This window comes from Capsicum annuum, chromosome 8 (genome assembly GCF_002878395.1).
Source record: "Capsicum annuum cultivar UCD-10X-F1 chromosome 8, UCD10Xv1.1, whole genome shotgun sequence".
Lineage (NCBI taxonomy): Eukaryota > Viridiplantae > Streptophyta > Magnoliopsida > Solanales > Solanaceae > Capsicum > Capsicum annuum.
This window is the reverse complement of record NC_061118.1, coordinates 137369416-137383627: the sequence shown is the minus strand read 5'-3', so window position 1 is coordinate 137383627 and position 14212 is coordinate 137369416.

The following is a 14212-nucleotide window of genomic DNA, read 5'->3' as shown; positions in this document are numbered from 1 at the left end:
AAAGGTATAACACACTCAAACCTCAAGTCTTATTAATGCTTACGACTACTACCCATAAATTGTACACCTGGTAGAATCAAATCCCACGAGGATTCAATACTATCCCTCATACAAGTCCATGGAATGATTTGTACCCTAGCTTACGGCTAATAGTGAGCTAGTCGTACTCAGATTTGATCTAAGTCACTAAGTTTAAGTTTAAGTGAATGAACCAAACGACACGTAACCACCAATATAACTCGTTCAACATAGTTGTACCCATTCTAGGGACAAAAATCTATCCCACCAATAAATACTAATCAGTATATGATTAGACCATACCAACCGTACCCTAGTGTATGAATCGTACCCAGTGTATGACTCAAACCCCATAGTCGTATCATCATTAAAAGCCATAAATTTAAGAAATTTTCTAAGGTTCAAAACCCAGGGTGTTATATTTTTTCAATGGGTTCCCTTTCACCCATTGAGTCCCAAGAACTCCTTATTCTCACAAATAGAAACCGTTTTCCCTTCTTTGAGGAATTTTATGTCAATTATGGATTTTATAAATTTAATCTTGGGTGTTTGAATATGAAATATGAAAAATACATTTTCCCTGAGAATTGTGTTCTGTATGTTTGGTAATCTGAGTCACCCAACCCCATGGTCAGTATTCTGATATTATGTACTATATATGATATTCCATACCATTATTTCCTTTATCATGTAAAGTTGAATTAGTCATACTGGTGGGTTAAGAGCACTTGATACATAAATATTCATGCTTTCTTTAGATGCCATTTTATGTGTCATTTACACCATAATTGTATCATTATATTTAGACTTATTATCATATTAAGCATCTATCAAGGTTAAATTAAGGTAAACTATACTAGTACCAGCATATTATAAGTTGGGAATAGGACTAGCCAGTGTAGGTTGTGAGAGGTCATCCTACTAGTAGAAGGTTAACACCCATGTCCTTTGGGACATTATTTCAGTTGATCCACATAGCTAGTGTTGGTACCCTTGGCCAGTACTAACACCTTTCCAATTGGGGTTATAGCTTTGACCATGATTATCTTAAATTCGGACATGTTGGTTAAATGTTAGCTCACATAGTTTTAGTACAGTATTCAAATTACATCAATTCTGATTTGCATGACAATGTTCTCATATATATCAATTATTTAGTTATTCTGTTATTCTAATTACTTCAGTACATTTTTTTACTTGGTCTTGCATTCGATACTTATGTTTATGCATTTATGATTAGTGTATATGAATATCAGCTAGTTTCAATCTCAAAAACTAATACTTTTATAGTATAATTTTCTCTTTTTATCTATGTTATATAACATAATTCTGAACACTCAGTTCCTAGGTCGCACTTAGTCCATTCCTCTACTACTCAGCTATAACATTGGTAAGTCCTCTTTAGTCGAGGACTAGAAATATTATTATTTATGCTTCCCAGCATTTGTTTTTATGTTATTTCAATAGTTAGATCTTGTTCGGGACCTGTCCCAACAACTCATCATGTTAAGAGGCTTCCGAATAGTTATATATTTATTATGTTTTCCAATAATGGCTTTTTGTACACTTAACTTTTTTTTTATATTTTATTAAATGACTTTCACATAATATTTTGTTGTCTTCCTTTAGTATCTAGAGCTTGTGCCAGATCATGAGTTAGCTTAGGGTCACTTGTAACCCTAAGCATTGTCATTCCATGTATTATCCTTAGTCCAGTTCATCTCCTAGTAAATGCATAAGAGTCTTAGAACCTAAATATTTCACCAAGTGTTGGACTTAGTCATATTTTAGCCTCTAAACTTAGAGGACTTTGTAATAGGCCTTTCCGACCATGAGACAAAAGTTTTTTAGTTAATACATGTTCAGGGGTGTGAGGAGAATGTCTCAAGGATGTTTTAAAATTTTTGGATGAGGTTTGAGTCATGTTTTACTTTTGATTCCTGTAGCCCAAGGTGAGTCCACTACATCGCACTACGCATAGCTTTGAGCATGTCATTACATCGTGCTAAGCCTCCAAATTGCATTCCAGTTGCGACTTTAATCTCCAAAGGGGAAATCAAATCATTTACAATCACGCTAAGTCATTAAAACATAAGATTGAATGTTCATTTAAGCATTATACATCCATTCACCATAAATTTTCTCTCAATGAAACCCCAACCTAATTCCAAGAAGTCCAAATCTCCTTCTCATCCTCTTTAAGATAATGAAGTATTTAAGGCTCTTAGCCCAATAACTTAAAGAAAAGCCTTCAAAAACATCTTTAAGATTTCAAAGATAAGCTTCTATATCAAATTAAGCCTAATACGATATGTGGGGTTATGAACAAAGGTATTATTTCACCCTTGTGCTCAAATGGCTTGATTTTAAGATTTAATTCACTTATTTAGAAGTAGGGGTCATACCCAATTTTATATATTCTTGAAGCATGTGATTATTATGTGATTAAAAGCTTTAAGTATATCAAGAAGTGCTTATGTTTATGTTTTTCTCTTACATGATTTATACTATGAATGATATTCCACTATCTTGACTTGTTATTGTTGAATTATTTCAAGAATTACAATGAGCATGTTTTTTTGGTATGAATTACCATGAGTTTAAAGCATAAATTTTAAGCCCTAAGTTTGAGTATTGAAATTTCAAGAAGATTATGCTTATTAGCATTGTATTTTCAAGATTTAAAGAAAGAATTGATCTTTTAATCCTTATCTAAGAGATGGAATCCACATTTATTTATCTTCATTATAGTTTAATAAAAAAATAAGCATAACTAATTTTTTTTATAAACCCTTATGATATTTTAAGGTGGATTTCCTAAAGAGCGAGCATATATGTAATATAGGATTAGTACTTATGACTAAGTTATTTATGAGGCTAAGGTCATATGCCCCCGAACTACGAGCCACCGTACGTTTAATTTCCAATATGGCTTCAGTATAGTAATCACTCTAGATATGTTCTATTCCAACGGTAAGGGTAGAATAGCTTTACCAACATGGGCATGAGATGTTGGACTCCATGATAGCTCTTATGGTTGATGTCAGTTAGAAGAACCTCCCAAAAAAAAGAGTAAAAATATAACTTTTAGAACTAAGTGTTATGGCTCACAAGAGTTATACAATATCCTATATTATCTATGAGTTATGATTTTCAACTTTCGGTTATTCAAGCTCAAGGTAAGTCATTTATACTTGGAATGCATAATTTTAAAGTTTACATGAATATTGATTTATTATTTTACTTATGCATTCAGCCCCATATATTCTGTACATTAAAGAAGTATTGATCCACATATATGTCTATGTGTGACATTGTCTCATAATTTTGGTACAAGTTGTAGTGCCACATCACAATCAGACAATTTGCAGCGTTCAATCGGTAGGTGATGAGTCCTTTTAATTTGAGGGCTCGATTCAACTATAGTTGGAGTAGCATCTTATTTTCTTTATTTAGTTGTATTTATTCAGGATAGTGGGGGTCATGTCCCAGCTACCTATATTCAAAACTAGTAGAGTCTTCATCGACAATTAATAGAGTTGATGTATTTGATTTTAGTTTTGATTTGTATAAACAAAGTTGTGATTGTTTTAATAATTTAGTTTTGAAGATGTTCAACAAAAGAATTTTCTTCGGCTTATTTCTTCAAGATTTATGTATCTTATTTAGTTACTCATGAGTTATGCAAGTACAACGGTTAGCTTTAGATCACTTGTGGTCCTAAGCACCGTGTGACATGTTGGGGGTAGTTTTGGGGTATTACAAACTTGGTAATACTGCACAGAGTTCAAGTATCCTTTCGTGTTTGTAAAGTTGTGTCTAGGAAAGTTTTGGAGAATGGTACAACGACTTCTATATTTTTCTTCGAGAGGCTATAAGGCATTTAAGAAATGTTTCCCTTCTTCATGCTCTAGGTTATTTTGTAAAGTTGTTCTTTCAGAAAATTTTGTACATTTATGTGTTACTCTATAATCCTTTAGCTATGACTTATTCTTGAGATAACATGAGTAGCAAGTTCAAATCCTCCCAACATGATGCTCTCAGATTTTTTATCAGCAACTTTACAAGTCACACAAAGGGCTTGAGAGGAGCTTGCTAGTGTGTTATAAGTTTCTCAAGTTGAAATTTTTTCCTCATCCTTATGAGATGTTAAGTTAAGACATTAAGATATGTATTAAGATTCCTCGTTAACCCTTGAATATAGATAGTGCTCATGAGCGGAGTTAGTGTGAACCTAGATTGTTAAATAAAGTTTGCATTTGAGGGATATTGTAACCTAGACGATTATGATTGATAAGTAGTAAAACCTTCTTATATATGGAAGTGTGGTTTGAGAAGTGTAGTGACAAAAAAGGTGGGAATGGCAATTGATCAAAAGTATATAGATAAATTTAAGCATGCTATCATGTTTGTGTTAAGGTAATATGTCCTTGTGTGTCAACTTAGGGGTAATGATCGTAATACTATTTTCGTAGTGGAAGGTTATTAGTTATTAGTTAAGGTGAATTATCCTTTGCTTGAGGTTGGAAGAGAGATCTTGATGGTATGTTATGGTGTTAAAAAAGTTTATTTCATTAATTAAGGTATTATTTTACTAAGGATTGTTAATGTAGGATTCCTCATGTGGTTGTGAAAAAGAAATTTGTTGAGGTTTGTAGAGCTAGGGGTATAAATAAAATATATGGATGGATAAGTAATAGAGATGTGTGGAAGAGGGATGTACTTATGGACTCTAATTAGATAGACTATACTATTATGATTAAATATCATTATTATAAGGTTCTAGTGTTTTCTAATGTTTTGACATATAAGAATGGTGTGTGAAGTTGCGGTTAATCATGGCTAGTACTAGACACTAAGTTTGAATAGTTAGTGATCATAAAGGTGGAATAATGTTTTCTTGGTTAGCAATGCTAGTTATATTCATAATTAAGTATGATGTTGTAGGTATGATATAGTGGTGTGCCCAAGGTGATATGGGGATTGAATTATTTTCTAAGATTCTTAAGTGTCATGCATTCTTAGATAATGCCCATGAGTTTCTAAGTGTGAATAAGGCGAGTTATATAGTATATGGTATTCTTGATGTCTATGTTAAGGAGCTAGGGATAGAGGATACTACGCCTTTTTGTGTGATTTGAGTTAGTGAGTCAGATTATGTGTTTAGTGTGGTAGGTAGGTATGTCGAGTTAATAGAGTGTAAGTATACAATGATGACTATTGAAGTTAAAGAATGTTAAGGGTCATATGTACTAAGAATGTGACAAAGAATGAAGTTAGTATTATTTAGATATAGTTTATTCATGTGGGTAAACATTCATGTGTAGACCGTTAGAGCAAAGAAATTATGGTTCAGTGTTGAGGATATGGAGTAGACCCATAAGCTTATAATGTCAGCTTTGATCTAAGGTGGAGATGCTAGAGTGAAGAACCAAATCATGTTTTGAGAACTAGAGTGCGATTCATGTCAACAAGAGTCGTGATGAGATACTAATCCCTTCTTACTCTAAAGTGTTCTTTGGATTTTAGTCATTATCACACCAAATTCATGTCTTGCATGATAGATCCTTTTTAAAGGCCAATGCTTATACCCTTCATGTGTATTCAAGTCCATTCTCAGCTTCTAGTAAGTAACTAACAACTTTACTCTGTCATTCGAGCGATCCCTCCTAAATCTATGAAACTCCATTCTTATGTTAAACAGCTTATGATAATCATGAACTCATGTTTCAAAGTATGGTCAGTTCTATGAAATCATGATACTAGTGAAATTTGCATTATATCATGTACATCCTTAGCTTAGATCTCTGTAATGAATCAATGCCTTTAACATTCTATTCCTCAGGCCTCAGTTAAGTGTTAAATTATGTATAGTATTCTTTCGTGCTTCAGGTCCTTATGCATTAGCCCTTTGGTGACCTTTTTTCTATGTTAAGATAGTGGTGATGATAGTGGACAAGCAATGGTTTAGATGAGAAGGAGTTGATGACCCTCATTAAGAAAAATTATTTATGCTTTTCTGTTTAAGGCTAAAGAATGAAAGGATATGTAGGCAAATCGTTGGTATATGTCATAGTTAGTTGAGAATTTTAGGTATGTCATCTTAAGCGTAGTGCAATAAGTTTATTGTTGATAGAGGTTTAGAGAATATTAGAAGTATACCTTTATGGTTGTTTTCCTTGAAGTTTATATATGGTTAGAATGATAGGCTTGAATTTCATGTTGGGATGTAAGTGGAGGAATGCAATATGGGCTAGTGAATCGATAGTAAGAGTTCAAAGTTATTCATTGAAGCAGTAAGATATGTTATGCTTATGGTGTGAGCTTTGAAAAAGACATAGAAGATTAAATAGAGTGGTTTAGACTATTATTATGGTGTATAGTGTTCTATCGTGTGATTTTGAATTAGGCTTTGTCATGGTGAGTGAATTTAGTTAAGTTTAGACTTTACAAAATGTATTGATCAATACCCATGTGGAAATTCTATGTTGAATCAAATGAGTATGATATTTAAGGGGAATAGTATAGTTAAGGGAGTATTTAAGAAATATTGCTAATCTTGAAAGAAGAAGTGTCTATGTTCCATGCTATAGAGTTGTATCAATATTGTGATTCCTTAGTCAGACGTCTTGTTGAGATCATGCCCAAAATTTTTTGCTTAATATTAATATTAGAATTTCTTAGAAGAATGTTGAATAAATACTCCATTTGAGTATGGGCAGTCTGTATGGTCTAGATCATAGAGCCTGCTATCCAGTTTAGCATTCATGAAGATAAGTTCCTATAGATTTCCAACTTTTCATTTAGTCTTACTACCCAAAGTTTCACGAGTAAGGCCATTCTATGAGGTAAAATGTTCGGATTTATGCAAATTATGAATTTAGCTCATTTCATGCATCATGCATCAGTTTTAGATTCAAATATAAAGTTATGATTTAGCTCGTGAGTGTCCCATGCATAATCTAAGTCTTTCCCTAGTATTTCAGTAAAGTTAGTATCATTCAAGGGACGAACTATCCCATGTAGAAGATATAGTAATACCCCGTGTTTTCATGTCTTGAACCTCTCAACTTTTCTTCAGGAAACTAGACTATCTTGAGACAATGGTTACTCGTAACTTGACTCTTTCGTTTCTATATAAGCCTTATAACCATTATCATGTCATTTCCTGTATTCAAGAAATCAGTTCAATCATGATATTCAATTCATGTATCATGTTTTAGAGTCAGTTTGGTAATCATGTTCCAAGTCATGCATGTTCAGTATATGATCTCAGTTACCTTAGTACAGCAATCTCAGTATACCCATTCTCATTTGAGGATGAATGTTCCTAAGGAGATATATAGTAATGCCCCATATTATCCTTAGTCTAGTTGAGGTCCTAGTGCATGCATAAGAGGCTTAGGACCTAAAAATTTCATTAAGAGTTAGATACATAGTCATATTCTTAACCTATTAACTTCGAGTACTTTTAAATTGGCCTTCCCAACCCCGCTACATAAGTTTTTGAGTTAATTCATATTCAGGGGTATAAGGAGCATGTCTCAAGGAAGTTTCAGAATTTTTGGACATGGATTGGGTCCTGTTTGGAATTTGACTCTGGCTACTCAATGCAATTCCACCGCGCCACCTCGAGTATAGTGAAAGGCATGTCATCGTGTTGCCCCAAGTCCCCAAATAAGATTCTAGTTCCATCTTTAACTCCAGAGGGGAAACTAAGTCATTTACCATCACCCCAAGTCTTAAAAACATAAGATTGAATGTCGGTTTAATAATTATACATCCATTCTCCATCAATTTACTCTCTAAGAAACCCAAACCTAATTCTAAGAACTCCAAAACTCTTTCACATTCTCTTCAAGTTAATCAAGAATTTAAGGCTCTTGGCCCAAAAACATTAAGAAAAGTCTTCAAGAACATCTTTAAGAGTTAAAAGTCAAGATTCTACATCAAATTAAGCCTAATAAGGTATGTGGGGTTATGAACAAGGGTATTCTTTCGCTCTTGTTTCCAACTTGCATGATTTTAAAATTTAATTTACTTGATTTGAAGTAGGGTTCATACCCAAGTTTATATATTCTTGAAGCATGTGATTATTATGAGATTTAAAGCTTTAAGTATATCAATAAGTGGTTTTGTTTATGTTTTTAACTTGTATGATTTATACTTTGAATGAGATTGAACTATCTTGACTTGTTATTGTTTAAGTATTTCAAGAATTATATTGAGCATGATATTTTTATATGAATTTTCATGAGTTTAAAGCTTGAATTTTAAGCCCTGAGTTTCAGTATTGAGATTTCAAGAAGATTATGTTTTTAAACATTCTATTTTCAAGATTTAAAGAAAGAACTCATCTTTTTATCCTCAGCTAGGAGATGGAATCCACATTTATTTATCTTGATTACATTTTAAAGCAAAGAGAAGCATAAATAATTTTCGTTATAAACTCTTATGTTATTTTAAGGTGGATTTTTTAAAAAGCAAGAATATAAGTAATATGGGAGTAGTATTTGCCACCGAGTTGGGTATGAGGCCATGGTCACATGCCCCAAAACTACGAGTTACTATATTTTAATTCCCAATATTGGTTCAGTATAGTGATCACTCTATTTAGGTTCTATTTCGATGAAATGGTAGAACAACTCTACCAACATGGGTGTGAAACATTGGAATCAATGATAGCTCACATGGTTTATGTTGGGTAGAAGAACGCCTCCAAAAAAGAGTAAAAGTACAACTTTTAGAACTAAGTGTTATGGTTCACAAGATTTGTATGGTATGCTTTATTATCAATGATTTATGATTTTTAGCTATCATTTATTCAAGCTCAAGGTGAGTCATTTACACTTGGCATGCATAATTTAAAAGTTCATATAAATATTGAGTTATTGTTTTACTTATGCATTCGCCCCCACACACTCAGTACATTCCAAAAGTACTAATCTATATATATGTCTATTTGCTACATTGTCTCATAATGTAGGTACAAGTTGCAGCTTCAAGTCAGTAGGTGATGAGTCCTTTTGATTTGAGGGCTCGAGTCAATTATAGGTCAAATAGTATCTTATTTTCTTTATTCATTCGTATTGATTCGGGATAACTGGGGGTCATGTACTGGCTTTCTATAGTTAATACTAGTAGAGGCTTCATAGACAGTTAGTAGAGTTGTAGTATTTGATTTCATTTTTTGTTTGTATAACAAGAGTTGTAATCATTTCAATAGTTTTGTTTTGCAGATGTTCAGTCAAACACTTTTCTTCTACTATTTTATTCAAGATTTATGCATCTAATTTAGTTGCTCATGGGTGATGCCAATACAAGGGTTAGCTTGATATCACTTATCGTCCTAAGCACCATGTGACATCTAAGGGGTAGCCTCGAGACATTACAAGTACTGTATAAGGACTAGGGATGATGTCGGGTTTTGAAAATGTTGCTCGCATGATTTATGTCGGTTACGAGAATCTCACAACAAAAAGAGTATTTTAGAATCTAAGTGTAATGACTCATAGTTTTTGTTCAGATATTATATTATGTAACATTCTTTATGAAATTTCAGCTTTTAGTTTTACTTATGATTAAGGTGAGTCTGTTTACACTTTGCTTGCATGATGTGAAAGCATAATCAACATCAGTTTTAGCTTATTTCAAAGTGTTGTAACTCACCCATCTTATCAGATTATGTTGTTATTCTACAATACTCCATAGTTTTCTTATCTTAGTTCAGCTCCTAGTTGCATGTATAAGAGGTTTAAAGCCTTAAAATTTCACTAAGTGATGGGGAATAAGTATTATTTTTTGCCTCTTAACTTCAAGGATTTTTAAATTGGTCTTCCCGACCTCGAGCTATTGGTTTTTGAGTTTATTCATATTCAGAGGTGTAAGGAGCATGTCTTCAAGATGTTTTGGATTTTTCAAATGAGGATTAAGTCGTGTTAGGATTTTGATTCAAATAGCTATCCACGATAGTGGTGCATCACGTTGTCTATTGCGGTAGAAGCCTAAGAGCATTGAGGTAGCCCTTTAATTAGTGTTCCAATTGCGAATTTAGTTCTCTAAGGGGAAATTAAGTCTTTTCCCCTCAATCCAATTCATAAAAACACTAATTAAAACGTCGGTTAGTGCATTATTTGCCCATATTCTCAAATTTCCTCTCAAAAACAAACCCTAATCATCTCCCAAGTTCATCAAGTTCATTCCTTTCTCTTCAAGGAATCCAAGAATTCAAGTTACCTAATCCAATAACTTTCAACAAAATCATCAAGATTGTGTTTCTTTTCAAGCTTTAAGGTTTAAGGTATGTATGATGTTCATCCATTGGCCCTTTCACCCATGGAGTCCAAGAACACATTTATATGTTTTAAATTATGAATTATACATGTTTGTGATGAAGTATCTCCATGAAGCTCTTAGTTTTAATAGTAAATTATGTTTACAAGTGTTTTTTGATAGAATGAGCCTTTACATGTTTGAATGATGAAACTTTCATGCTGAATACTAATTTATAGTTTTGGTATTATAGCAATGTTATTTTGCATACCTTACAATTCCCATGCTTATGATTACGAATTTCATGTGTTCGATGAAATGTCTAAATTATTGAGTTTTGAACAATGATCCTCTATTATGGTTTCAATTATTTTATATGTCCTTATTGTTATTTCTATTCAGTGCTAGATGGTTATGATCACCTGATACTTAGCTATTTACTTTATTTCAGCATCTTTAGAATGGTTTTAGCTAAACCATAAGCATTGTCATACAGTTAGCTATCATGATTAGTTGTTTGCTCAGTCCAGTAATCACTGTCAGTTCTATTAAAAACCTATTAGAAATCACGAAAAAAGAGTCTTTTCAAAAATTTAATCAATATAAAATAACAAAAATAAGGTTTTGGAGCTCACTGTGATGAACATCCATAACATCTACTAAACTCAAAACTCAAATTTACAAAAACTGTGAAAAATTACAAAAGGTGTCTATACATAGCGATCGCCGCTTTAGCGAAGAAATGACCTCTTAAGCAGTGTCATGCTTCTAAAGTGGAAATTGCTTAAAGTAAATCCAGGTCACTAAAGACGTCTTTGTATGCACCAGATATCAGCTCTATCTACAACTTTATTGAGTTACAAAGTTGTTGATCCCTAAGGATTTATTTGGAATCCTAAGAATGCAAATAAACTATGATACTATGCAATTTTTTATATTCCAAAAACAGTAACAATGACTAATTTTTGAGAAAAAGTCATTACCAAATTAACACCTAGGACCCCTTTAGGTAATTTACTAGTTTTCTTAGTAAGGGGGAAATTACAAACTAAAGGTTTCGTACTTGAACCAACCCCGCATCTAAGAAAATTAAATATTCCAAATATAATGGAACTATCAAAATTGACATCCAGCACTCGGAGCATCAAATGTTGATCAAAGTCAGCTATAGGACTTTTAAAGCATCTAAAATCCTCAAACTCTCTCAAAACCTTACCAAAGGAATTTGGAGCCATTACAACTTAACCCGCACTATAAAATCAATATGTAGAAATAATGGGGAAGGAAAATGGTCTAATCGCATAAAAAGAAAAATTTCACAAATCAATCATTATAATATCCAGCACGTAGACTCTAGTTCTCCCTCAAATTAAGAGATTAGTACAGAGCCGGGGGTAACTACTATGCATATCAGACTCGACCTTCAACGTAGCCTTCTCGATCGGATGGTATCACCATTAAACCATAACTACTAAAATCTGTCTAGAGCACAACCATCTAACATCCATAAATATTATGGAAACTGGTTCCTCTACCAAAGCCAAACTCTCGTCAAAATAAAATAAATCCTAACAAAGAATGTGAGACTCATCAAAAATATAGAACCAGAGCATCGTTACATGAAAGAATAGATAAAAGGCTAAAACGTTTGGAGGTACTCATAAGCAAGCTCTCCAACTATTCGAAGTATTTCAAAAGGTCCAACGTACCTCAGGCTAAGTTTTCCACTCTTCCTGAACCTTAATTCTATTCATGGGAGACACATAAAGGAAAACTTGATCACTAATCCAAATCTTCAAAGCTCAAAGTTTGCAATCAACATAATATTTTTGCCTTATTTAGGATACCCAAAGCTTATCCTGCAAACAATATTCATAGACTCAAGAAGGAAGCCAGTACCGTGGGGTCTAACCTCGGATATATCACACCAAAAAATCAAAGATCAATAATACCTACCATACAATCCCTCAAAAGGGGCCATATCAATACTCAAATGGTATTTAATATTATAAGCACACTCTACTAAAGTTAAATGTTATATCTACTGATCTTCAAAGTCCATAACAGGCGTGTAACATGCCCTCCCAAACCTAAATAGCCTCTTTAACTAACCATCGGTATGAGGGTGAATATTTGTGCTAAGGTAAACCTGTGTATCCAACTCCTCCTAAAATATTATCCAAAAGCTAAAAGTAAACGTTAAACCCTTGTCTGAAATAATACACATTGGCACCCCATGAAGATGAACTATATTATAAATATAGATACAACCCAACCTCTCGTTACTGAACATATTATTAATAGGGATGAAATGACCCAAATGTTGTTAGAAACATAAGTAGTACGAGGTAACCCACTTATGAAGTTTATAGTTATACACTCCTACTTCTACTTAGGAATAGATAAACTATTAAAAATCTCATAATCTCAGATGCTTGACCTTTTCCAATTGACAACACAAGCAATGAGCTATAAAGTCCACTACATCCATCTATATACCTCCTTACCTATAATGCTACTTTAAATAATGATACATCTTAGTCATCCCTAGATGAATCGAATATTTGGAACAATGTGCCTCCTATAAAATTAATACCACCTATTTACCATTTCTTGACATATAAAATCAGTCAAAATACAATTAGAATCAATAGATGTTCACTAGCATCACCATTAACACCTTAACTCATCCTCAAACTATCATAATCAAATGGTGAGCTTTAATATGCTCCATAAGAAAATATATAGAATCAACAATGGCTAACACAATTTTTGGTATCGAAATGTCGAGCCTAACCCATCTATTTAGCTAATGACTAAATCTCCACGGCATAAGGCTACTCCTAAGTCAAATTATGTGATAAAATCAATATACTAGTTTTTTTGTGGCTCAAGGCATCTGCAACCACATTAACACTACTCGGATAATAAAGAATAAGGAGTTCATAATCCTTAAATTACTCAAGCCAATGTCACTCACTCATATTAAGAACTAGCTTGTTAAGGAAGTACTAAACGCTATGACGATTTAAGAAAATCTTTTAAGGAAATCAATATAACTAATGTTACCACAACTTTATAATAAACATTATGACTGTCATTTCCAAATCAAGGATAGGATAATTCTTACACTATTTATCAATAGTGGTATCCTTGTCCATTGAATCCTTGTCTGTGATTCTCCTGATTATTCTTTCTATTTCTCTATGGAATTGTAATGGTTAGTGGATAGACACAAATCTTTTGATGTTGACTGTTTCAAGATTCATTATTGTTTTCATTCTAGTTTGTGGTGATTCTTGGTTCATTTATTTAAATTTTGATTTGTTTTCCTTAGTATATAGTTGACATAACTTCACATTTCATTACATATTTGTTTGATTATAAATTATTATTTATTTTTAAGCCTTGCCTATTTGTTTTTTAGCCTTAACTATTTCTGCACTTTATATGCTTCTTTGATTGATTAGTGGCTTTATTGGTCGATAGAAGACTAGGGTTAAGTCATAGGTTAGGTTGGGGTTAGGATGGGATCAATAGTTAGACTGAGGTCTAGGTCAGTGTTTGGATTAGGGTAGGGCTCAAGGTTGGGGGTAAAGAGTAGTAGGGTTGATTAGTATAAAGGAGATTAGAGGATGAGAATTACATCTTGAAACATAGGAACTCTTCTTGGTAAGTCTATAGAGCCTGTGAAGATTCTTAGGAAGAGAAGGATTAATATGGCTAGTTTCTAGAAGACCAAATAGGAATAGTCTAAGGTAAAGGATGTGGAAAAGTATAAGAAGTGGTACTCTTATAGCATGAGGCATAGGAAAGATGGAGGGTGGGTGGCAGAGGTTAAGCAGGTCAACAATAGGTTATGTCACATAAGTTGGTCATTGTAGAATCCATGAGGAATATTATTAGTTCCTACACTCCATGA